The sequence below is a fragment of the Macaca mulatta genome, chromosome 1 (assembly GCF_049350105.2).
Source record: "Macaca mulatta isolate MMU2019108-1 chromosome 1, T2T-MMU8v2.0, whole genome shotgun sequence".
NCBI lineage: Eukaryota > Metazoa > Chordata > Mammalia > Primates > Cercopithecidae > Macaca > Macaca mulatta.
In genome coordinates this window covers 145677796-145702549 of record NC_133406.1, presented here as the reverse complement: position 1 = coordinate 145702549, position 24754 = coordinate 145677796, and the positions used below count along the sequence as shown (strand labels likewise).

General features: G+C 44.7%; 1 pseudogene across 1 annotated transcript; it reads right to left on the bottom strand.

Moving 5' to 3' along the window:
• Positions 1–462: 462 nt before the first annotated feature.
• LOC709373 (heterogeneous nuclear ribonucleoprotein H2-like) lies at positions 463–4284 on the bottom strand (annotated as a pseudogene). The gene has a single exon (XR_012850.5). The product of XR_012850.5 is annotated as a heterogeneous nuclear ribonucleoprotein H2-like (transcript).
• Between the last annotated feature and the right edge of the window lie 20470 nt (positions 4285–24754).

The window sequence follows — 24754 nt, the reverse complement described above, 5'->3', positions numbered from 1 at the left end:
CTCACTTCATCACGCAGGCTGGAGTGCAGTGGTGTGAGCTCAGCTCACTGCAACCTCTGCCTCCTGGGTTCAAGTGATTCTTGTGCCTCAGCCTCCCAAGTAGTTGGGATTACTGGCATATGCGACGATGCCCAGCTAATTTTTGTGTTTTTAGTAGAGCTAGGACTTTGCCATGTTGGCCCAGCTGGTCTCGAACTCCTGACCTCAAGTGATCCACCCACCCTGGCCACCCAAATTGCTGGGATTACAGGTCTGAGCCACCACACCTGGCGCTCTTGGCCCTTTTTTATTCTCTGAGTGGTGAGAAGATTGAACAGTTATGGAGCAGGTTCTCTGAATTTTCCTTTGAAGCAAACATGGAGATTTGACTCCTTAGTCTGGGATTATAAACATACTGTGTTTTGTGCCTCATCAAAGCTTCAATTTAATATCCTGTTACATAAACTTTCCAAATGCTGATTCTTTATTTTTTTCCAGTTTTTAAAAGGAAGATTTATTTAACAAGTTTCACTTAGTACAACGCATCTAAATGGAAATCACAATACAAGGAAAGATTTAAACCAAAGCCTCAGAATTTCATATAAACTACATGACAACACTTCTGAAGTATTGGTATTACATCTTAAAATTGTCCCGTATCCTTAAAAAAAAAAGAAAAAGAAAGTGTACACTCACGTGCCTTACAGGATATTAAACCAAAAAGCTAGAATTAACAAACATGCCAAATGTTTTCACTTTGAATCGTAGACACAGCTCCTATATTTGAGTTTTACAGAAAAGCATGTTTCTCAACATGCATCCGAAGTTTTCAGTGTATTTGGGGTATAACAGCAACATTTAATATAAGTGAAACTGCATTAACCTAAATATGCTTACTGCTTAGGTACACTCCTACAACATAACTAACTTGAGGAAAGCTAAACATTTTTTTTTTTTTTTTTGAGACGGAGTCTCGCTCTGTCGCCCAGGCTGGAGTGCAGTGGCCGGATCTCAGCTCAATGCAAGCTCCGCCTCCCGGGTTCACGCCATTCTCCTGCCTCAGCCTCCCGAGTAGCTGGGACTACAGGCGCCAGCCACCTCGCCCGGCTAGTTTTTTGTATTTTTTAGTAGAGACGGGGTTTCACCGTGTTAGCCAGGATGGTCTCGAACTCCTGACCTCGTGATCCGCCCGTCTCGGCCTCCCAAAGTGCTGGGATTACAGGCTTGAGCCACCGCGCCCGGCCGCTAAAAATTGTTTTAACAGTTATGGTCAATACTGAACTTTGTTATTATGTCCCAGATGAATGTTTCAGTGTTCAAAATTGCTGAGCTTGAAGTTTTACAATAATCTCAACTTCCACTTTACATTAAGCATGAATCATAAGCCTGTAATGCAAAACTGTTAAACTTAACTCTTGTTTTCTTAAAAAAGGAAAAAGATAAAGAAAGAGAAGCTGACCAAGAGTGATCAGAATCAATTATCTTTCCCATTTACCAATCATACTGGATATACTAGACATCCCTCCCATTCTATTCAACTCCCACAAATGTACAGCTTTTATATATGGAGTAGCTGTTTGGTGCTCCTTCTCTACCTAAGCAAGGTTTGACTGATAGTCACTGGAGTTTTCCTGCAGAACTTGGTCATTTCCACTCATACTGCTCTGACCACCATAACCACCTCCATAACCACCACTCAACTGCTGGCTAGCAGGACCTCCATAACTAGACTGGTTGGATAAGCGCATCCCTCCCATCATTTGGCTACCATAAGCTCTACCACTTGCCTCTGCTGTAGAATTTAAAACAAGTTCTACATAGCTGTGATCATAAGCACCCCCACTTGTTCCTGCAGTAGAATTTAAGAAGAGTTCCACATATCTATGTTGCATATTAGCTTTGTCTTTTGCCATAGCTGCCACAGCATCTTCATGAGTAGCAAATTCAACATCTGCCTCACCAGTAACTCTGCCATCGGGTCCAATTTCAATATGTACTCTCATGGGATGAAGAGGTGAGAAGAAATTATAAATATCATTCTCAGTGGCTCTGTAAGGTAACCCCCTCATGTGTACACAGTGCCCTGTGGTGCTCTGGAAACTGGACCCACCATCTCCATATCTATGATCAGACATTCCTCAAAAAAAAATTGAGGTCTCTTCCAAATCTATCAGACCCAAAGCCATATCCATAATTATAGCCACCATAGTCATCATAGCCTCCACGCCCTCCACCATAGGCACCACACCTCATCCTTTCAAAACCAGCTCCCCTGCCAATGCTATTATACCCTCTGCCAGCCCCCAGCCTATCATAGGGACCTGGCCGCTGCATAGCCATGAACTTTCGAGGGGGGATCATAGTGGGTTTGAACTTCAGCTCGGCTACTCTTGAAGATCTCAATGTACCTGTGCCCTATTCTTTCCTTGTGTTTCTTTAAGGCCTTCTCAGCTATCTCCTGCGAAGCAAACTGCACAAAGGCTTCCCCTGTGCTTCGCCCCTGAAAGTCCACTGGCAGTGTCATCCCATTTGGCACAATTTCCAACCCTGAAAAGAACTGAACAATCTCTTCGTTGCTACAGCCAAATGGGAGTCCTCTAAGCCGGACGAAGCCATTGTTGGCAATATCAGGGCTATTCAGACCTGTATGCTTTAACACCTAGTCCATTTCAACACTGTTAGACTTGAATACTTCAGCGTATCTGTGTCCCATGGTTTCTCTGTCCTTCTTCAAAGCCAAGTTCACTTCCTCTTCAGATTCAAGTTCAACAAATGCTTCACCACTCGGTCTGCCTCCTCTGGCGTAGATGAAACGAATACCTGATGTGCCATTTTGGATCTTGCGATCAGAGAAGAAGCGCATCACTTCATCGGCTGAGCAGGACCAGGGTAGGGCACTGACCTTCACCACGAACCCCTCCCTGCCTTCCGTGCTCAGCATCATGGTGACTGTTGGGCTCTTGGTGGCAAGTTTGACTCAATGCAAACTCACAGGTATGTTCACGCAGTGGCGCAAGTGGCATCAAAATCACTAGGAAAAGGACAAAGCCTCAGACTCAGCCACGAGTGAAAGCATTTTTCTGCAACACTTCTTACAAAATTCAAGGGCCTGAGGAGAGCAGATTCATGAACACACCTCTGCCCTCTGTGGAGAAAGGGGGAGAAGGAGGGGCTGGAAGAGGGTCCTGAGGTCAGTTTAGGTGATTGCGGAGGTGGAAGCGGGGTGAGCAGCAGGGAAATCTTCCTGCTTCCCCAAATCTTCTGCCCTTCAGCAGAGGCAGCCATGTGGTCAAAGGCATGGATTCCAGGGCTGACCAGACCTAGATTTGAATCCCAGCACCGCTGATGATGAGCTGTGTAACCTTGGGCAAGTATTTCACTCCCTGGAATCTCAGGTTCTGCTTCAGCAAAATGACGGTGTTGTTCACCTCACACTGCGCAGTCACAGTAACGAGGTAAGATCTTCCGTGTAAAGTGACTGTATGGTCCAGCGTGTGGCAAGCTCTCCGTGAGTAACAGCTGTTGCTATTTCAGCTCCACCAGATGCTGTGTCTTATAGTCAACCAGGAGAAGAATTTTGGAGAGAACATGCATGTTAAACCCCCCTGGAAAAAGTCACAGCAAAATCTCTCAAGCCTGAGCTGGAAAAGAAAAGAGTTAGATAAAAGATACTTACTGATCACATCCCAGGTGTCAAGCTGCAACTTTACAAGTCTTTCATTTATTTATTTATTTATTTATGTTTGCTTTTATTTTTTATTGAGACAAGTTCTCACTCTGTCACCCAGGCTGGAGTACAGTGGCAGTCTTGGCTCACTGCAGCCTCGAATTCCCAGGCTCCGGTGATCTTCCCACCTCAGCATCTTGAGAAGCTGGAACCACAGGTGTGTGCCACCATGCCTGGCTAATTATTGTATTTTTTGTATGGTTTTTCCACGTTGCCCAGGCTGGTCTCAAACTCCTAGGCTCAAGTGATTCACCCACTTTGCCCTCCCAAAGTGCTGGAATTACAGGCTTGAGCCACCATGCCTGTGTGTCAAGCTAAAATTTTAGGAGTCTGTTTAAAGAGCACTTTAAAAGAGATTTTTCATTTAACATTTGGAGTAACTCTATGACACTGGAAATTTCACAGGAAGAAATCAGAGCACAGGAATGTTTCCGTTTGGTTTAGGTTTGGATGCCTATGGCAGAAAAACCTAAGGTAATAATAACTAAAATAGGATAGAACTATATTTCTCTTTCATGTGAAAGAAGTTTATGAATAAACAATTCAGAGCTTACACAATTTTATGTAGTGGAAGGACCCGAGCCCTTTTTGCTTTGTCGATCTCAGCTTTAGCTTCTATCTTTTTTTTTTTTTTTTTTTTTTTTTTTGAGACTGAGTCGTGCTCTGTCACCAGGCTGGAGTGCAGTGGCATGATCTCGGCTCACTGCAACTTCTGCCTCTCAGGTTCAAGCGATTCTCCTGCCTCAGCCTCCTGAGTAGCTGGTACTACAGGCACATGCCACTACACCCAGCTAATTTTTTTGTAATTTTAGTAGAGATGGGATTTCACCATGTTGGCCAGGATGGTCTTGATCTCCTGACCTCGTGATCCGCCAGCCTCAGCCTCCCAAAGTGCTGGGATTACAAGCGTGAGCCACCATGCCCGGCCTTTAGCTTCTACTTTATGGTCCAATTTCTGCAATCCCCTCCACCTTCCAGCCAGCAGGCAAGAGGAAGGGGCAAAAAAGAGTGCACTCGCTTTTTTCAAGAACAATTCCTGAAAGTCACATACATTGCTTTCACTTATAACTCATCAGCTAAAACTTAGTCACATGGCTAGACCTAGTTGCAAGGGAGGTTGGAAAATGTAGTGTTTATTGTGGGAGGCCATTTACCCCACTAAAAATCAGGGCTTTTGATATCAAGGAAGTAAAGAATGGCTTTGGGACCAAACAACCAGCACTTTCTTTCTTTCTTTCTTTTTTTTTTTTTTTTTTTTTGAGACGGAGTCTCGCTCTGCCACCCAGGCTGGAGTGCAGTGGCCGGATCTCAGCTCACTGCAAGCTCCGCCTCCCAGGTTCACGCCATTCTCCTGCCTCAGCCTCCCAAGTAGCTGGGACTACAGGCGCCCGCCACCTCGCCCGGCTAGTTTTCTGTATTTTTTAGTAGAGACGGGGTTTCACCGTGTCTGCCAGGATGGTCTCAATCTCCTGACCTCGTGATCCGCCCATCTCGGCCTCCCAAAGTGCTGGGATTACAGGCTTGAGCCACCGCGCCCGGCCACAACCAGCACTTTCTGCTTTAGGGGTGAAATAGTGTGCCCAGAGTTTCTCAGTTGTGCCCTGTCTGCAGAAGGCACTGCCTACCCCCGAGGGAAGCAGTAAGCACAGGGTGGTGGGCCGGAAGGGTGGGATCTCAGAAGAACGTCCACTCTCAAATTTGGGAGGCGGCTCTAGGGTTCCCTGCTGGCTTTACCGCAATTCCAGTTACTTTGCCAGGAGCCTGGAGGACTCAGCTAACTGTCTGAATCTTCACTGCCACCTGGCTTTAGCCAGTGGTCACTGGTAGTGAAGCCTGTCGCAGTCTGCAAGCCAGAGCAGAGAGGAAGAATTTCAAAGTCAGTGTTGAAATCATCAGGAGGAGTAAAAAGTAGAGCCATTTTTGTTTCTTCCCGGGTCCCTGACCCCAGTTTCTCTTTGAGAATGGTGGACTTGTGGTTCAGCTATTTAGTGTGTATCTACTTCATGGAAGACCCCAGACAGGCCCGGGGGAATACAGACTTGAGTGGACAGGGTCCTACCTTTCCGCAGCACAGATGTGTACACAGATAACTCTAAGGCAAGGCCCTGGAAAAGGTAAACTGAGGTGGGCATTCAGCATAGGGGGTTGAGGGAACATTCAGGAAACAGAAGGCATTTGAGCTTGGCTTGGAGGAGCAGTTGGAACAGTGCTTAGAGTAACTTAGGGAAATGGTCAAAGGGTACCCCAAAGAAAGAAAAGAAGAGCAGAAAGGGCCTGAGAAAAAGTAATTAATGTAGAACCATTGGAGTTTCTGGAGGCTGTGTGGTGTGTGTGTGTGGTGTGTATGTGCATGTCTTTAGGATGGACGTGGGCATGGAGATGGAGTGGAATGAGATGAGAGAAAAAACTGGGAAAGTGGTTTGAAGTAGCTCGCAGCAGGCTTTACCTATTAGAATAAGAACCCCAGGCTTTATTATGTAGAAAGGAGAAAGTCATCAAAAAATTTTAGAAGGAGGTGACATAATAGGCTTCCCTTTCTGTCCCATATGTGTGTGTGTGTGTGTGTATATATATATATATATATATATATATATATATATAAAGCAGCAGGCATTCTCTAAGAGGGCCGAACACCAATACCAATACAAGTCACAATAGAGAGGGCTTACTATTAGCATTTTCAGTTTTCCATTTACAGACATTCTATAGTTAGATGATGACAAATTTCCATGGGAAAAGCTCAAAGTGTGGAATGAGCACAGTTCTGTTCCCGTCTGAATAGGTTGTCACCAGCCAAGGTCACTGGGGAGGAGTCTCTAGAGACTTGTCCAGATACAGCTTCTCTCTCTGTGGGTTAGACTTAGCCTGGCTCCCCAGGAGCAGGGCAGCCTCACCTGAATGGTAGCTGAGCAGGGCAGTGAGCAGGGAGGGACAAGAGCTTCCTTTGCCCAAGCCCAGGGCACTGGAAAGCCAGCCTCCTCTCCTGGAGGAAATGAGGAGGTTGAGAGGCGAGAGGGTGGCCCTGGGTGGCGGACAACTGCATCCCTCATGTTCTCTGCCATTTCCACCTACACTGTTCCAGTATCTGAGAAACTTACCAGAACAAGTTCTCCTGTCCATTAAATCACATTTAATCCTCTGAGGAGCCTTAAGAATTGGGAATATGCTACATTTTACTCTGGAAAATACGTTTAGTTTTTTGGTACTCACTGAAAACCTGGTGCATGGGAGACTGAAAAAAAGAAAGTGATGTTTTATGCACATGAAAGCAGCAAGTTATGTCAGTTATTTCGTCTGTTACCAAGGATTTAGGAATTTTAGAGGCTCACTGGGTAAAAGAAGACTTTATTTTCATTTTCCTAGACTGAAACAATGTAGGGTTGTGAGAAGTTTAACTATAAATTTTTTCCATTGTTTAAAGCTGGGACTTTAAACATTGTGCTGAAACTTAGATTTGAGAGATGAGCAGATCCATACAGTAGCATCCCATTTGTCAGGGATCATGAGGGCATGAGGCATTTCAGAGAAATAAAATATTCCAGTATTTAAATCATATCTCTTGAGGGTCTTAATGTTTGTGTCATACATTCTTTGATGTAAGAGTTTCCCAAATCTCCAGCTAACTCACTGCCTTGTGAAACAAGAATGCCGTATCAGATCCCATTCGCCCTGCTGATGTAAGAGCATTTTTATGAAAGCCAGTTATCAGATCATGCCGACGCACTGCCCTCTGAGGCTCCCAAAGCTTGTCGGGTGTTTACCCCTGTCCTCAGCGGACCCATTTGTCATCATCCTATAATTCTGTTAGCCGTAAGAACTCCGGTATATTTTCCTGGGCAAGAATGTTCTGTAAAGTGTGGTATTTCTGTCTGGTGTTGGCATTAGAGGGCCTCCATCCCACTGAGAGCTGGGTTTGCTTAGGCTTGCTTTCATGAGTCTTGCTTGCTTGTAATGTGAAGTCCAAAGATCAGAATTCAAGTTCCATTTCTTTCTCTTCTCCTTGTATGATCTTGGACAAGTTATCAGCCCCTCTGTACCTGGGTTTGCCCACTAACCAACATGGTCATAATAATGCCTAGCCCAGGGCTGAGGATGAAGCCGTACCATAAATACAATGTGTTATACAAATGGTAGTTCATTTCACTGCAAAATACCTGCTCGTGCCCAGCCTCACCTTAGGCATATAGTTGATCAGGAGTGAGTTGTGGAGAGCACTTCTAAGTTTTAAATGACACGGAGGGGGCTGTTTATGTGAAGGGATGACTGTGGCAGATGCAGCAGCCAGGCTCTAAGGGGAAAGGGTCTCCCCTAAATGTCCTATTATGAAACTTGGTGCCCAGGACACTGTGGCGGTTGAGAATCAGGGTTCAGCAGAATACGCAAATTGCCTTTCTCTTCATCAGGACACAAAGAAAGAAATGAGCCCCCAAAATATCTCTCAGAAGTGATAAACACAGGTTTATCATTTCCATTATCCTTGACATTTTTCAGGGGTTAAATGTCTCTGGCTGGGGCATGTTATTATTTGAGTATTACTAGCCCTTTAAGAGCCCCGACACCTCTGGAAAGCAGCCCATGGAGCTGCTTCAGCGCCGAGTAGGTCTGAGCTACAAGAGGGTGACCGCTAATCCTAATTCTAACCTCAACCTGAATTTATGAGGTCCTGCTGGCACGCAGAGGGAGGACCGGAGGGGCCAGTCAGGTTCGTCAGCTGGCCCAGTGGTATAAGGAGCCGTTGGATTGGGGTTTGTCGCATCGACTGGGACCCTGACCAAAGTCGAGACTTTGCAAGATTCCCCTGTTTTGCACCACCCTGTGGTAGTAGCCACATCCTTACTGTGTAAATTCAGGTTTAACCACAGAACAACCAGCGTATGCCTTGTTAGATGAGGAGGAGCTTAGACCACTGAAGAGTACTTTCTTTCAATAAGGAGAGACAACTTCAAAAAAATTGTTTTTCGGAGTCCCCAAAATTTCAGACGAGGACACTTTGAAGATTTTGAGTCTTGCAAGCTGTGTGATTAAAATGATCAAGTGATTAAAATGCTGTTTTAATGCTATTATAAAACGGTATTTTAGTTTGGACACATTCTTAGAAAAACTCAGACTCCTTCCGCAGAAAAACTGACACAGCAATTTGTAGAGGGCAGTCACAGGTGTTCCATGAACTGAATCACTACGTGGGGGATTTTTAAAAGCTGGATTGAGGGAACAGCGGATGGTAGAATGAATCCTTTATCTTGAAGATATAGCAAAAGTAAATACAAATTATATAGCCTGCAAGATTAATGCTTTTGAATCATAAAAAATAAACACAAAATTCTTGTGGCTTGAGTTGCATAAAGATAAGCAATTCAAAGTCCATATCTTTAATGATAGCCTTTTTTCTGTCATAAGTAGAGACTGTGTCAAGGAATTAATGCAAACACATTTCTGCCCACCATCCTTATATTTCCCCTTTCTTGCTAAAATTACCTACTTCACAGGATGTGAGAATTAAATGAGATATGTGTCACTGTGTCTAGCACCAAAGAAACACTAAATAAGTAGTGTCAAGTTAAAATCTGAATAATGCTTTTCTTCTTCTCCCTGTCTTCCTTATCCTTTCCCCATCGTTGCCTGCTTTCTTGGTGCTTACTGAGAACTGACTGTGTCCCCTGGACTGGCGCAGAGGTGGCCTGGCTCTCCAGGAGCTTTGCTTATTCACTTACTCAACCAGTATTTATTGAACTCCAACTTGTACCAGACTGTCTTCCAGCCTTGAAGACTCAGTGATGAGGATGAAAAACTCCCTGTTTACATCCAAGGGTTAATACACCAATACATTAATCAATCCATAGTGTAACTTTGAGTACTATTAAGTGCTTCAAAGAAAGACAAAGAAGCCTAAAGGGATGGAGAATGGTGGGAGTGAGTTGGAGGCTATTTCATATGGAAACATCAAGAAAGCCTCTCTGGAGAAGGTGGCATTTGGGCAGAGTCCTGTATGAGGTGAGGAGGAGGCCCACGGGAGGATTCAGGCAGAGGATGGGGCAGGAGCAGAGGAAACAGCATGTGCAAAGGCCCTGAGGTGAGCGCAAGCTTGACATGGTCTCAGGAAAACAAAAAGATCAGGAGGGTGTGGTCTCAGGAAAACAAAAAGATCAGGAGGGTATGGTCTCAGGAAAACAAAAAGATACTGAGCTGGGAGAAGGTTATCACACAGGAGCCTGGAGGCATGGGGTCGGGGAAGATCACATAGAGCCTCATGGGGCATGCTGTGAAATTTGTTCAGATTGTATTCTAGGATTGATGGGAAGCTATTGGAGGGTTTTGAGTCATTACATTGTTTATGTGCTTTGAAAGGATCACTTTAGCCACTGGAGAATACAGAAGGGCAAGAGCAGAGGCCCCAACCAGGAGGCTAGTATAGCGATGGAGAAGCAGTGTAACAGTGGGGAAGGCTCCAGGGCCAGACTGCCAGGGTTTGAAGCATGTCTCTGCCATTGATGAGCAGCATGAGCATGGACAAGTTAAATAACTCCCCTGCACTTTACTTCTCTCATCTATAAAATGGAGATGATAACAGGGTTACCACACTGTACAACTCCAGAATCTCCCCCTGCAGTCCAACGAGTACAGCATGAACAGTGCCACTCAGAGCTGTGCAATGCAGCGGTCTCCATCATGAGCCCTACCTTGTGTTACCGTGAAGATTAAGGCATAACACACATGTAAAGTGTTTAGAACAATGCCTGGTACCCAAGAATAGCTCAAAAATATTTGTTATTGTTTGTAGCTGAGGTGAGAGATGATGGTAAGTGGATTAAAATTGTTACAGTGGGGGTGGTGAAAACTGATAAAATTTGAAATGAAATTTGAAGAAGGAGCCTGTGCTGCATCCCAGGGCGCAACCACGAACTCAGGAACACATCCTTGCCAGGACTTCTAGGTGGGTTTCCTAGTATGATTCTATTTTGGAGCTGAATTTCTCAGAATCTTCCTTACCAGGATGTTTTCCACCTAAAACGATGAGTGGATGTATGTAGTACATATGTTATAGAGTGATTATGAGAGTTAAACAAGATCTTACATGTAAACACCCTACTTAGTGCCTAGGACGTCATAAGCTTCAGTGACAGTTAGCTATCATCATCATCATCATCTGAGCAGCTCAACATTTCTGCTTAATGCAGGCACATACCTACAACTCCACAGAAGAGAGATCGCAGCAGTTTCCCCTTGTGAGGAGAGCTAAAGAGAACAGAAGCATTTGGGAATGAAGGTCCTGAGGCCACAGTGTCCCTAAGGAGGCCCATTGTTGTGCCCTCAGACACCCTCCATGGCCCTCAAAAGGCTTGGATAAGAACGAGCCCAACCAGGAAGAGAAGCACGGGAACCTAAATGAAGGCATAAGATTTAAAAGGCATGATTCACCTTTATTTCATTGGGTTTACCACATATAGAGCCCAAGTCAACCATTTAAAGTTATGAAATTTATGTTCTGTTCCTTTTCCTTACTCGCTTGGCCCTAATGAACCTCAAACACGAGTACTGGAGGTGGTAAGGGGACCCTGGCAGGCCCAAGAGATGCAGACACCCAACTCCTCCCAGGCCTTCCTCAACACCACCCCTCTCTGCTCTGCCCCCCCGAAGCCATAGGTACTGGTCACATTGCTGTCTGACTACTCACAACACCACGAGGTAGCATCCCTGTTTTATTTGTTCTTGGATGTATGAGTCATATAATTCCTTCTTCAAAAGTCGTGAAGGTGAGACTCCAGCAAATAACTCCACATAAAAAGAGAGCGCCATTTTCTCAGCCTCAGGCTTGGTAATGATTCCTGCTGTGAACCAGTCATTATGGAAATGACTCAGTCTTTCTCTCCTATGTTAATAAGATTTTACTGTCTTTGGTCCTGACACAAACTGGCTGAGAGCAATAAAGTTGTACCAGAGTGTGTCACTATGTAACTTTTCTTAACTTACCCAAATACCATGTGGACAGGAGCCATTCCAGCCCATCGCCTTCCTTCCGAGTTGGCTGTATTCTTAGGCCGGTTCTCACAATGGATATCTGCTAATCTCTTTCCTTACCTGCCAGGAAGTTGAGGCCAAAGTTCTCTTTTCTCTCTAAAGGCTAATCAAGCTGTAAAGATGGTTAGTGGGCTGAGCTCAAAATAGGGCACCTGAGCTCGCTTTGCATCTCTAACATCCATATCACTAAGCTTCTTCCTGGGGGTCCCAGTGTGAGAGCTGACCCAGGCCCAGATGGCAAACAAAAGCTATTAGGGTGACTGTGGGAGCTTCTGTGTCTTTTTCTTGGTTGAAATTATCCTTCTGGAGTACATCTGGAGATCCTGGCCATTTAGAAGCCATGCAGGAGCTATTCATTTATTTGACAGACATTATTGATCGCCCACCTAGTGCTAAACAGCACTAGGTATTGAGGACAGAGAGACAAAAGGCACAGCTCCTAGTGTCAGTGACCTCAAGGTGTCGTGTAGGGGACTGATGAGAAAATGAACAATGTGAGTAGTTTGATTAGTGCTATAAAATATTTTGGGAGCTACAGAGGGATTCAAGGAGTACTGATCACACTGGTGGTCAAGAAAGATTTCCTAAAGGAAAACACACTTACATGACCCAAAGGATGCACCAGCACCCTCTAATCAGAGAAGGGCGAGGAAGGAAGCAGAGGGACATTTCTAAAGAAAGAAGGAACAGCACATGCAACAAAGCTGGCTAGCTGTTACCACTAACATCCATTTCCTCCTTCCTGGTCAAATAGCTAGATGATACCTCCCAACCTCCCTTTCAGTTGAGGATGCTACGAGACTGCGTTCTGGCCAATGGGAGGTGTGCAGAGATGCTGGGTGTTCTGGCCCACAGGATCCTCTCATGTGTTCTCCATGTGCTTCCCTACCTCAGGTAATTGGGAACAGATAGAAATCAGATCACAAAGGGCTTGTGTGCTGCCTGAAGGAACTCCATATTACAGTGCAGGTAAGAAGCAAACGAACATAGCAAAGTGACCATACTCAGTGTTTAGAAAAATGGAGGTGGCAGGATATTAGGGACAAGGCTAAGCTTTACCTGAGCTTAAGAAGTCCCCTACCTTTTTGTTTTCCAAAACACCCCCATCCTTTTTTGTTCCATGGCAAAATCGCAAAGGACCATCCTGCCCTCCAATATGTCAAGTAAGACCTGCCTCCATCCTTTCTAGAGATTCCTGTGAGACTCCCTGGTTTACCTGCCTGTATAAAGCCCCAGGGCCCCTTCATTTTCTTTGAGACATTCCCCTTTCATGAACATTCTCCCTATTGCAATACCCTGAACAAAACCATCTCCTTGATGGCCTGGTGCATTTTGTCTTTCACATGAGCACTGGATGAGGAGTCAAATCTTCTAAGTGAAGCTCTGCTTCTACTTGAGAGTAGACTTCCACCTTGCTTTATTTAGCTTTGTTCTTTTTGGGACAAGGTCTTGCTCTGTCACCCAGGCTGGAGTGCAGTTTCGTGATCATGACTCACTGAAGCCTCAGGCTCAGGTGATCCTCCCACCTCAGCCTCCTGAGTAGCTGGGACTACAGGCACGTACCACCATGCCTGGCTAATAATTTTTTTAAAAAAATTTTCATAGAGACAGGGTCTCGCTATGTTGCCCAGGCTGATCTTGAACTCTTGGGCTCAAGCAATTTGCCCGTCTTATCCTCCCAAAGTGCTGGGATTACAGGTGTGACCCCCAACATCCTTAGCCTCTGCTTTATTTTTCTTCAACATATCTTATTGCATATTAGTTATCATCAGTCCTCCATTAGAATATAAACTCCCTGAGAAACAGGCTTGTCTTCCTGACCACTGTATGTCCAGGGCCCAGCACAACTCCTGGCACGTAGCAGGTGGTCAATTATTAGGACAAATCATGGCTCGGTGACCTGATCCCAGACCATCTGAGCTTTCTACCACCCTCCCTCGACACCTCTGACCTTTCTTGCTCTCTACTGTTTCTCTCCCTCTTTCTCCATGCCCCTCTCTGTCTCTTTTGCTCTAATCTCTCTCTGTCTTCCTCTTTGTGGATCTCTTTCTTAATCCCTCCCTTCTTGCTTTCCCCTCTCTCCTCCTTGGGCGTTGGGCCTACTGTTCTCTCGTAGCCCTTCAGCTCCTACTTTTCAGCCAGATTGTTTATTGGGAGGATATGGACCCAGGTGACAGAGCACCAGCTGTGGAATTAGGAATGACCCAACCACGTCTGTGTTTGTGTCTGTTGAGTCATACAACTTTAGCAGCTTCGGACATTCGTCTGCTCACAGGCTCCTTGAAAGTTAAAGATTTACCCAGAACTGGCCAAGTCCATGTTTTGGTAACAATCAACAAAGTGATCTATAAGCCTTGCTCCAAGCAGATTGCTGAGTGCTGAGAAGGAAAACAGAACCCAGGTGAGGCCCCTGCCTTCCAGGAGCTTCCAGTCTAGTTAGCCAAGGATGTGAGGCCCACACACAGTCCTACAGGAAACAGAGAACAAAGACAGGTAGAATTCGGGGTGTAGGCTGTGTAAACCAATGAGGTCTGGAAAGGACTGGCCATTGCTAACTTTGGAACTTTGAGACAAGTGGTCTATGTGTGAATGATGAAGCAGGGATCAGGGGTTCGACCGCAGACAGGAAAGCAAGAAGTGAGGATCAGTGAGTTGCAGTGTCCTGTTGGTAACTCCTTCGGCCACTGTGCCCCAAGCTTGCCTCAGGGGGCTCCTCTCTTATCAAGGCCCCACACTGTGTCCTTCTCATCCCATCATCAGACTGAGTTAAGGTGCAGGACTCAGTGAATGGAGATTTCCTCAGAACACAGAGTTAGAGCTGATGAGCTGGGCAGCCAGGCGTGGCTGCACCGAGGGGCACCAGCAGTTGCGTCCTGCAGCGGCAGGCCTGCTCTGAGTTTCTTCACGTGGAGACTGCATCTCAGTGCACCTGGAGTGAACTCTCTAGTTTCTCAATAGCTATCCGCTGAATTGATTGAGATACTAGGAAACTGTCTGAAAATCGTGATGAATAAACCCTGCAGTATGGCTGATGCCTTGTCCTCTGCAGGCTCAGAAAGTTGCCCACAAGGAAGTACAGCTCTGAGACACACTGGGGGGTGGGCGGCCAAGTTGAGCTGAGAGCAGAAAACAGAGGGGAGTGACTTCGTGCTGGTTGTGGAAACTCCGGGCTGATGGCAATCCATCCAGTGTGAAACTTGTTTATACTGACACAGAGCTGAAGGGCACTTGGCATTCCTTTAGTTGCTGCTTTTATAAACAGAGGGGCCTGAAACTTCCTGGGAAAAGCTGGGAGCGTCGTATGGCCCTAAGGTGGCTCTTTGTGGTGCTATGACTCTGGGGAGGCAGAGAAGGGAATGCATATTTTCTTGAGCACTGGCTCATTTATAAATGTGGTGGGGGAGGTGGCAGTAATGAGTAAACTGAGTAAATGTTCTCCCCAGAGGATGATTCTTGGAGCGGAAAAAGGATTTGAGGGAGGAAGGAAGCGATTAGCAGAAAGGGGCGTGGGAGTGCGTACCGGGCATCTCCCAAGTTCCTTCAGGAGGCAAGCTCTCATCTTACAGTCTTGTTGACTCCTGTCTTTGCTCCCATCTAACCTGGCCCAAAATACACACCGAAAATCAAATCCCGCCAGGAAGGCCGATTCGTTTAGTCACCCCTTCCTTATCGCTGACGGTCTCCTTGCTCACATTTCACTCCCATTGCTGACTCACAGGTTTGTCTCAAAAACTGTAGTTTTTGCACCTTGGGAAGATAATTTTGTAACCCTCTACCTGCTGTCTAGGTCTGGCCTGTGTGCTGTTTGAATTGGTGTGTCTATGACAGAGATACCAACAACATTTGAAGCCAAAGTTCATGGCCCGGGTTAATGGATATTTAGGGCAAAGGCCCCAGTTCCATTTTCAGATCGCCCTCCCCCACCAATTAGGATATTTAGGAAATATTTAAATGGCAACACAGCAATGATTAACTCGATTTACTTCTGTTTCTTTATTTTAAAAAATAGTATTATCCAGGTTTCACATTTCAGTATTAAGATGCCTTAAGTTATTGAAATTTCAATGGTAATAAAGCAATAAAATAAGTCCTGGAGGCACGGGAGTGAGAAAGGGCTAATATCTCTAATGTTTGTTGACCATTCATCTGCGCTGCCGGGCCTCATGAGTGCTTTGCACATGACATCTTAATCCACCTAGAAATGGGGTGTCAAGAAAGTGTGATTTACTCACATTTCAGCTGAAGGAAATGCAGCTAAGTGGCATGTGCAAGTTCACACAGCCAATAAAAAAACGCAGTCAGGACCAGAAGCCACATTTGCAGGACTTCAAAGCCAAGGTTCTTCCCACCACAAAACCAGGATGCCTTCCTCTGCCACTGGAGTCCGCTGGACCAACCAGCAGCACAGGCAATGGCTATTGCTTTTGGTTATAGCATCAATGCAATATATCTAAGTCTGTTTGTTTGTTTGTTTGTTTGTTTGTTTTTGAGACAGAGTCTCACTCTGTTGCCCAGGCTGGAGTGCAGTGGTGCGATCTTGGCTCACTGCAACCTCCACCTCCCAGGTTCAAGAAATTTTCCTGCCTCAGCCTCTGCAGAAGCTGGGACTACAGTTGTGCGCCACCACATCCAGCTAATTTTTTTTTCTATTTTTTAGTGGAGACGAAGTTTCACCATGTTGACCAGGCTGGTGTCAAACTCCTGACCTCGTGATCTGCCCACCTCAGCCTCCCAAAGTGCTGGGATTACAGGTGTGAGCCACCATGCCTGGCCCAATCTATCTAAGTTTTTCTGTGGAAAAGTAGAATTATCTGCTTAACAATAAAATACCTTTTAGATAAAATTGCATTATGGTTTTCAAACTTCTTGAATCCATATTATTTATTTCTTACCACAATCCTACAGTGTAGGTATCATTATTAGGGATTACAGGGAGCATCTGCTATTTTTACCAGCCCAGCGTCCACTTCCTTTTCTTCTGGCACCAACAGATCTCCACCCTTAGAGGATCACTCTTCCTCCATCCTCAGTCCATGTGACTTGCCTAGGGCTGATCCCAGTGACTGGCTCTAGGAGTCTAGACCCAAACCTGGCCAGCGAGGGCACTGATCTCTGATTGGTTTAGGGGTGAGCATGGCCATGTTGACCAATCAGAGGAAATGAGCATCAGCCCCCAACCTTTTGCAGAAACAATAGGACATGGAGCTTTCCTCCTGGTGGTGGTGCAAAGCTGGCAGGAAGTGCTGGTCATTGTCTTTGCCTAACTTGGGGAGAGCCAGTCTGAGAATGGAGGTAATCCAGAGGAGAGCTGAGCTAAAGAGAGGGAGGAGACAGGTCCCCGATGACATTGTCTGGCACCCAAATCCAGCAGTGCTCCAAGTCCAGGCTCTCCTGGACTTCTTAGTTCATTAAACTAAGAAAATTTGCCTTTGTTTAAGCTGGTTAGAGTTGAATTTCTGTCACTTTGTTATATGCTATTCAAATTATTGCCCTCTACCGGCAAAGGAAATTTGGTTGAGATCACTGTTTTTCTTAACTAAAACATCACAAATGTATAAATTTGGAAAGGAGACTTTATTTCTTATAAAGGGTTACAGCCTGCAAAGTGGCCATCTGCAGGCTGGGAAGCGTAGCCTCTGGCAAAGACCAAAGACAGGCACTTTGAAGGAGGAGGGTCTGGGCAGGAATTTACGCTGAATGGGTTGGTCAAGTACACATATTCAACAGGTTGTAAGAGGAACTGTGAATATTCACGAAGGTGGTCCTGACACACGCATATTGAACAAACACGCATGTAACATACAACCTGTGTTCACCTAGGGGTGAAGACTTAACATTTAAATGTGTTACAATTAGGCCCTAAATGTCAAAAGGTCTTTTTAGAATGTGAAGGCACTCAAGTGTGCATCCTCTGTAAACTGGCCAGAGTCAGTCCATGGTTGGTGGTCTTCTTATCAGGAGAAAGTTACTGAAATCAGTCTCTTGTCCAATCAAAGCTGTAGTGATGGCTTGTGGAACGGGAGGTCAGTTAGTGCATGGCAATGGCTGCAAATTATTTTACTATTGTTTATCTCGAGGCCAGTGCTTGTTTAGCTGCTAGAGAAAAAGGTAAACCTTGTGGCAGAGAACACAGTTTATTCTTTAAGTGTAGAGGTGAGTGACTCAACCCTTGTCTGGCATGGCCCTAGGTCCTGTTTGTAATTTGATATTTTATTGCCATGAAGAGTCTGTTCTGTCAGTCTTATGAGCTCAATTTTAACATTAATGCTGCTCGATTCCTTCTAACCCATAAAAGGGAGGGGGCATAATGAGGCGTATCTGATCTCCTGTCAAGGCTCGGTTTTTAACATTTTCTGAGGCCTCCTTGGACAAGAGGGAGTCCATTCCATCAGCTGGGGAGCTTAGGATTTTATTTTTAGTTTATAGTTTCATCCTTCCCAACCTTCTTAGTCATATATGAATTGTGGATTCTGGGGATACAAGAAGCATCTAGCCCCAGAGATGTTTCTTATTTTGTCATAGAGTGGTGGAGTGGGTTGCTGATAACACAAGGTATTATGAGCTAAAGTTGAAATCCACTTTCACTTTCCCTGTCTTCTCAATTTTGCTTTCATTTGAAAGGGTGTGAGACAGCCGGAGAAACTGAAAGAATTAGGAAGAAGAGGGGAGAGGTGGTGTCTGGGGACACTGTTGGAAGGGAGACATAACCTGCATGTGAAATGCACATTAGGCAATATTAAATGTGACTCTAGGCATGTGTTGAGAGGTCAGAAATGAAAATGCAGTTTTAGACAACCTAGATAAAGGTGAGAGGTGAAAGGTCAAGTTTCAGGAGTCTACATGTCAGAGGCATGTGAACCAGAGCAACTCTATCTTAAATAGGAGCTGGGTAAAATGAGGCTGAAACCTACTGGATTGCATTCCCAGATGGTTAAGGCATTTTAAGTCACAGGATGAGATAGGAGGTCAGCGCAAAATAGAGGTCATAAAGACCTTGCTGTTAAAACAGGTCACGGTAAAGGAGCCGGCCAAAACCCATCAAAACCGAAATGGTGATGAGAGTGACCTCTGGTTGTCCTCACTGCTGTTCTCCCACCAGCACCATGACAGTTTGCAAATGCCATGGCAACATCAGGAGGGTATTCCTATATGGTCTAAAAAGGGGAGGTGTAAATAATCCACCCCTTGTTTAGCATATCATCAAAAAATAACCATAAAAATGGGCAACCAGCAGCCCTTGGGGCTGCTCTGTCTATGGAGTAGCCATTCTTTTATTCCTTTACTTTTGTAACAGACTTGCTTTCATTTTGCACTGCAGACTCACCCTGAATTATTTCTTGTGTGAGATCCAAGAACCCTCTCTTGGGGTCTGGATCGGGACCACTTTCCTGTAACATATGCAAGGAAAGGAATGCAGAGGAATGGAACTGAGCCATGGAACAGACATATGGGGTTGGGGAGGAGGAGTTAGCAGAGAGATCTGCGTAACTCTTATCCTACTTAGCACTAGTGCTGTTGAAGGTAGAACTCACAGCATAAGAATTCACTCTGGAACATAGAATAGGGTGTCTTTAGGTGTATATATATATACATCAATGTTCAGAAAACGCAGAATCTTGTTAAAATTATAAAATCTGCTATTCTTCCATAATTTATTCATTTCTTTTGCAGTTGAAGAAAATGTGTTTAGGGCGAGTTACCTTTGGCATGTTTGACCATAATAAATAGTTTGGGTTTTTAAAACAATTTCAGAATGTCTAAGAATTAAATTTTTTTTCTGTGTAATTTTGTACATGTGAAATTTAGAGTCAAAATGTCACAAAACGCCCTCCAAATGATAAGACCAAAATATTATTTTAGATCAGAGCCTTGTCAGCCTTTTGTGTACACTAGAGTCTTTTGATTATTTTGAGAAGTCTGTAGTCTTGAAAGCATATCATATGAGAAGATAGATACTGATATGGAACTGCTAATGGAAACTTGTATGTAAGAATTTTGTTTTTTCTGGCTTCATAGAGCAAATCCTTGTTCACACAGAATAAGAGAGAAGAAAGAGGCAAGGGGATACATTACCTTTCTAAGTTAAGTGCAAGCATCCTGGATATTGTAACAGACTGGGAGTTGTGTTAGAGTTCATTTGATTCTCAAAGCATTTTGCGGCCTTTTGTTAGGCAGCACCCTGCCTTCCACATCACAGGCTGTCACACACACTTGTTGAGGATGATGCTGGTGATGTCATCAGTCCTTTTTCAGCAAAGTCTCCTGAAAATAAAGCTCAGATTGACTGTGCAGAGCTCCGGACCTAGTCCAGAATCAAGCACCACTTTGAGGGCAGGGACCTGCCCAGGGGTGCTGCTGACGTTTGAGATGGAGTGGTTCTTCACAGCACAGAAGTGTTCTATCACTGCGGGACACTTAATATCCCTGCCCTCTTCACTAGATGTTTGCAACACTCCCCAATCATTGCGATAACCATGACACCATGGACACCCCTACATTACCAAATACCCTCTGAGAGATACTGCCCCCTCTTCTTAGTCGGTAACCGATAGAAGATTGCCCCTTTGGTTCTGAAGATGTTAGCTTTGGGAACCTCAAAGGCTTAGGAAACTGCCAACACCCAAGATCTACTAACTTAACCCACCATTAAGCCACCATCTATTTCTGCCATGACCATGCTACTTTCATCCTTTATAATTGCCAGGCAGAAATAACAAATACTTTGGGATATTGTTGTTCATGACCACTATCCACCCCAGACTTTCCTATTAAATCACATGCAAGTGCTTTCAACCTGCTGCATTAGAATTAAGGCTTTGAGTTATTCACCGGGAAGGAAAAGTTCCAGAGGTTCAGAAACTTAGGAAGCAGTGTGGAGCCCAAGAGACCCAGAGAGGAGCAGCTCCTCTTTAGAGCACATGCAGCTTCTGAAATTCTTCTTCTGGGTGTGCATGTTGAAGAAAAGATGATCCCTCGGCTTCTGCAACCGCCTTTGCACTTCCTCCTTCCTCTGAAGAGCTCACCAGGAAGTCTCTCCGGGCGCCTTCTCCACACTCCAGACTTCCCACACTCAGCAGCACCTCCACCCTGACCCTGTCTGCTTCCAACTAAGTCGTTTCACTTCCTGTTGTCTGGGGCAATCAACACATGTAAACTTTCAGAGCTGAGGTTTTTTTTTTTGGAGGGAAAATATTTTGAGGAATTTTTAGGGGGATTTCAGTAGAAGACCCGGGGATTCCCAGCACTGTTCTGCTATGCTAAGAATATTAAGCTGTAGTCCCCTAGATATTTGCAAAGTCACATTGTCCTTTCCCTTGTTTCTGAAAAGAACAAAACCGTGCAGCCAAGAGCTGATCATTCCATTTTCAAGTTCACCTAGGTCAGAAAACCACTGTGGGCAGTTGCTTCAAGGCAGCTTGTAACTGCTTCCATGGAAGTCATTGTTTATTTTTATTTTTTAAATTAATTAATTAATTAATTAATATATTTTTTTTTTGAGACAGAGCCTCACTGTCGCCCAGGCTGGAGTGCAGTGGTGCCATCTTGGCTCATTGCAACCTCCGCCTCCCAGGTTCCAGCAATTCTCCTGCCTTAGCCTCCCGAGTAGCTGGGACTACAGGTGCGCACCACCACACCCGGCTAATTTTTGCATTTTTTAGTAGAGACGGGGTTTCACTGTGTGAGCCAGGTTAACTCCTGACCTCGTGATCTGCCCACCTCAGCCTCCCAAAGTGCTGGGATTCCAGGTGTGAGCCACTGCGCCCGGCCGCAATTGTTTATTAAGAACAGCTACTTGGCCTTCGGGAATATAAATATTTAGACTACCAAAAAAAAAAAACCATGCAAAGAATTCATGAAGGTCTCTAGAAATTTGAAAAAAGTAGTGTAATGGTGAAGAAGAGAACAGTCGTTGGTGTTCTGGATTAAAGTCCTAACTCTACCCACCGACTACACTGGACAAATCACTCCACCTCTCTTAGCCTCAGGAGTCTCAGCTATAAAGTAGGAATAATAATATTACTTATGACAGGGGGTTTTGGAAAGGATTATGTAAAATAAAACAAGTGAAGAATGGAGCTAATTCCTGGCATATAGTAGTCACTTAACATATTGTAATTATGATGATGGTGGTTTTCCTACAGAAAGAACGGACACTGGAGAAAAGAAAGGTTTTTTCAGAGAGGGGAAGCAGAAAGGGAGGAAAAGTGAGGCTAAAGAAGTAAAAACAGTTTTTCCAATTACAAATTTATTAACCCCTAAAATAATGCTACAGTTTCAGAGAAAATTAGGAGCATAGAAAACAAACAAAAAAAAGCTAAAGACTGTGGTGACATATATGTAATTAACTGAACAAGAAGTAAGAATTTGAAAGCATTTGAATTAAGATCCTAGAATTCATAGCAGGTCTCCCTTCCCACCAAGAAGGCATGTTAATCTGGATTCTTTAGAGATAATAGAGATGTCTTAAATTCCTCTGGGTGCAGTAAAATGGCCCTAGCTTGCACCAGCCCCATTGAAGGGTAGAGATTAAATTGAAGATAACCAAGCACCTGTGATTCTTCCCACTGCCTTCTGGATCACCACAAAGAAATAAGGATTTGTCTTTTCAAAGAGGAGAGCAGTAGCTCATGAGGCAGTGTTGATTGACAGTTCATGCTTGAAGAAAGGTATGAGTGCTGTACTCAATTTTAACTTAAAAAAAATCTGAGACTTGTATTTCCTGTTAGAAAGCCCTGCAGAAGGGTGTGTCCAAGGATTCTGAAGAATTAATGACAGACATATGGGTAGCTTCTTAGCGACACAGGAGGAGATGAGGTGCACGTATGCCGTGTGTTGGGGGGGTAATGCGTGCTTGGATTGAAACTTGTCTGCTGTTTGCTGAGCCCCACTCCTCCTTCACAGTCCCTTTCAGGTCTCCATTTCTCCATGAAGCACTTTTAACACTGATCCACACTAAAAATAATGACAATAGCATATTAATAACAATAGTAATTACCATTTATTTAATGCCTACCAGTTGCTAGGCACTATGCTAGCAGTTTAGCATATAATATCTATTTCTTAACAACAATCCAATCCTAAAAACAATCCAACAAGCTTTATGCATATTACCTCTGATTTGTATAACGAGGAAGATAAGTTTTATTATCCTTGCTTCACAGACGAGGAAATAGGCTTAGAGAGGCTGTAGTGTGCTGAAGGCCTCATAGCCTGTTGCAGACACAGCTGGCATTTGGACACTTTCCTGAGGGCAAGGGTCTGGATGTGCACATCTTCTGTAGCCCTCACAGCACAGCCCTCAGTCCCCCTTGTTCTGCAAAAGGTCCTCAGCAAATGTTATTTGATTATGTGATTCTGTCAAAGGCATTCAAATGAGAGTGACTCCATCTTGAATAGGGGCTGGGTGAGATAAGGCTGAGACCTACTGGGCTGCATTCCCAGGTGGTTAGGCATTCTTAGTCACAGAATGAGATAGGAGGTCGGCACAAGATACAGGTCACAAAGACCTTGCTGATTAAGCAGGATGTGGTAAAGAAGCCGGCCAAAACCTGCCAAAACCAAGAGGGCGATGAAAGTGACCTCTGCTCATCTTCACTGCTCATTATACACTGATTATAATTCATTAGCATGCTAAAAGACGCTCCCACCAGTGCCAAGAAGTTTCAAATGACATGGCAACATCAGGAAGTTACCCTATTTGATCTAAAAGGGAGAGGAACCCTCAGTTTCAAGAATTGCCCACTTCTTTCCTGGAAAACTCATGAATAATCCACTCTTTGTTGCATATAATCAGGAAATAACCGTAAGTATACTCTGCGGAGCAGCCCGTGCCACTGCTCTGCCTATGGAGTAGCCATTCTTTATTCCTTTACTTTTCTAATAAACTTGCTTTCACTTTGTGGACATGCCCCAAATTCTTTCTTGCACAAGGTCCAGGTGCCCTCTCTTGGGGTCTCAATCAGGATCCCTTTCTGGTAACACTTCAAATGGATATTTGCCATCTACACATAGGGGTGGTACTATGGTGTGTGTACATCCTGGGGCTGGTATACAGGTAGAACCTGGATGTGATCTCTGAGAGAGCTCCAGGCACTGGCATCCACTAGCCACGTGCTGCCAGCAGCTGGGCTGCCTGCCTCTTGCTGAACTCATCCACATCCCAGAAAATGCCAGGATTTAGAGCCGGAACTGACCACTCACACCATCTGGACCATCCCCATCTATAAATCTACACATATAGGGTCTTTCTGAGTGAGACTCAGAGAGCATGAGTCAACCAAGTTCACATAGCTAAAAGTGGCAGGGCTGGGACATGAATGCAGGTCACTTCCTAAACCTTCATCCTGCCCTTTTCCATGATACAACAGCAAGCTTGCGTGAGGGAATGTCAGAGCAGAAGAGGGCCTCTCCTGGCTGAGCTGTCCATGGTGGCGGTCAGTCTGGCCATTGGGCTGGGGTGGAGTGACACACATCACAAGCCTGTCGGTCATGCCCCACCCAGAACCACTCTGCAACAGCCCCAGGTGCACATGCAGGGCAGGCACGGAACCAGCCTGTGGAGACCATTTTGTCTGCCTGGAGTTAAGCCTTGTCGGTGATTCACAATGTGGACCAAGGGAGGTCTATTTTCTGAAAGTTTCATTCTGCATACTCCCTTAAAAACCTATTGTAATGTTCATCCAAGCAAACTACATGTTTGTGGCAGATTTCTCTAGATTATATTTGGCTTATTTTACTTACTTCAGATTTTATCTGTTATACCGGTCTAAATATTCTAGAATAAACTACAGGTATCAAAATCTTGGTTAACTATTTAAAAATAGGGATACATGCAGTTGAAAATACTTTCATTTTACAAAGAGATTTTTTAAAAAAAATCCATACCAAGTTTCACAGATTCACTGTTTTGTTCTTTCCTGGAGGAAATTACCCTACACAATAAAACTATGTTCCCCTCGTGTTGCCCCTTCCCTCAGAGTAGAGCAGCAAACCCTTGGGCACATGTTATGTGAAAGGTTCTGTGGCAGGTAA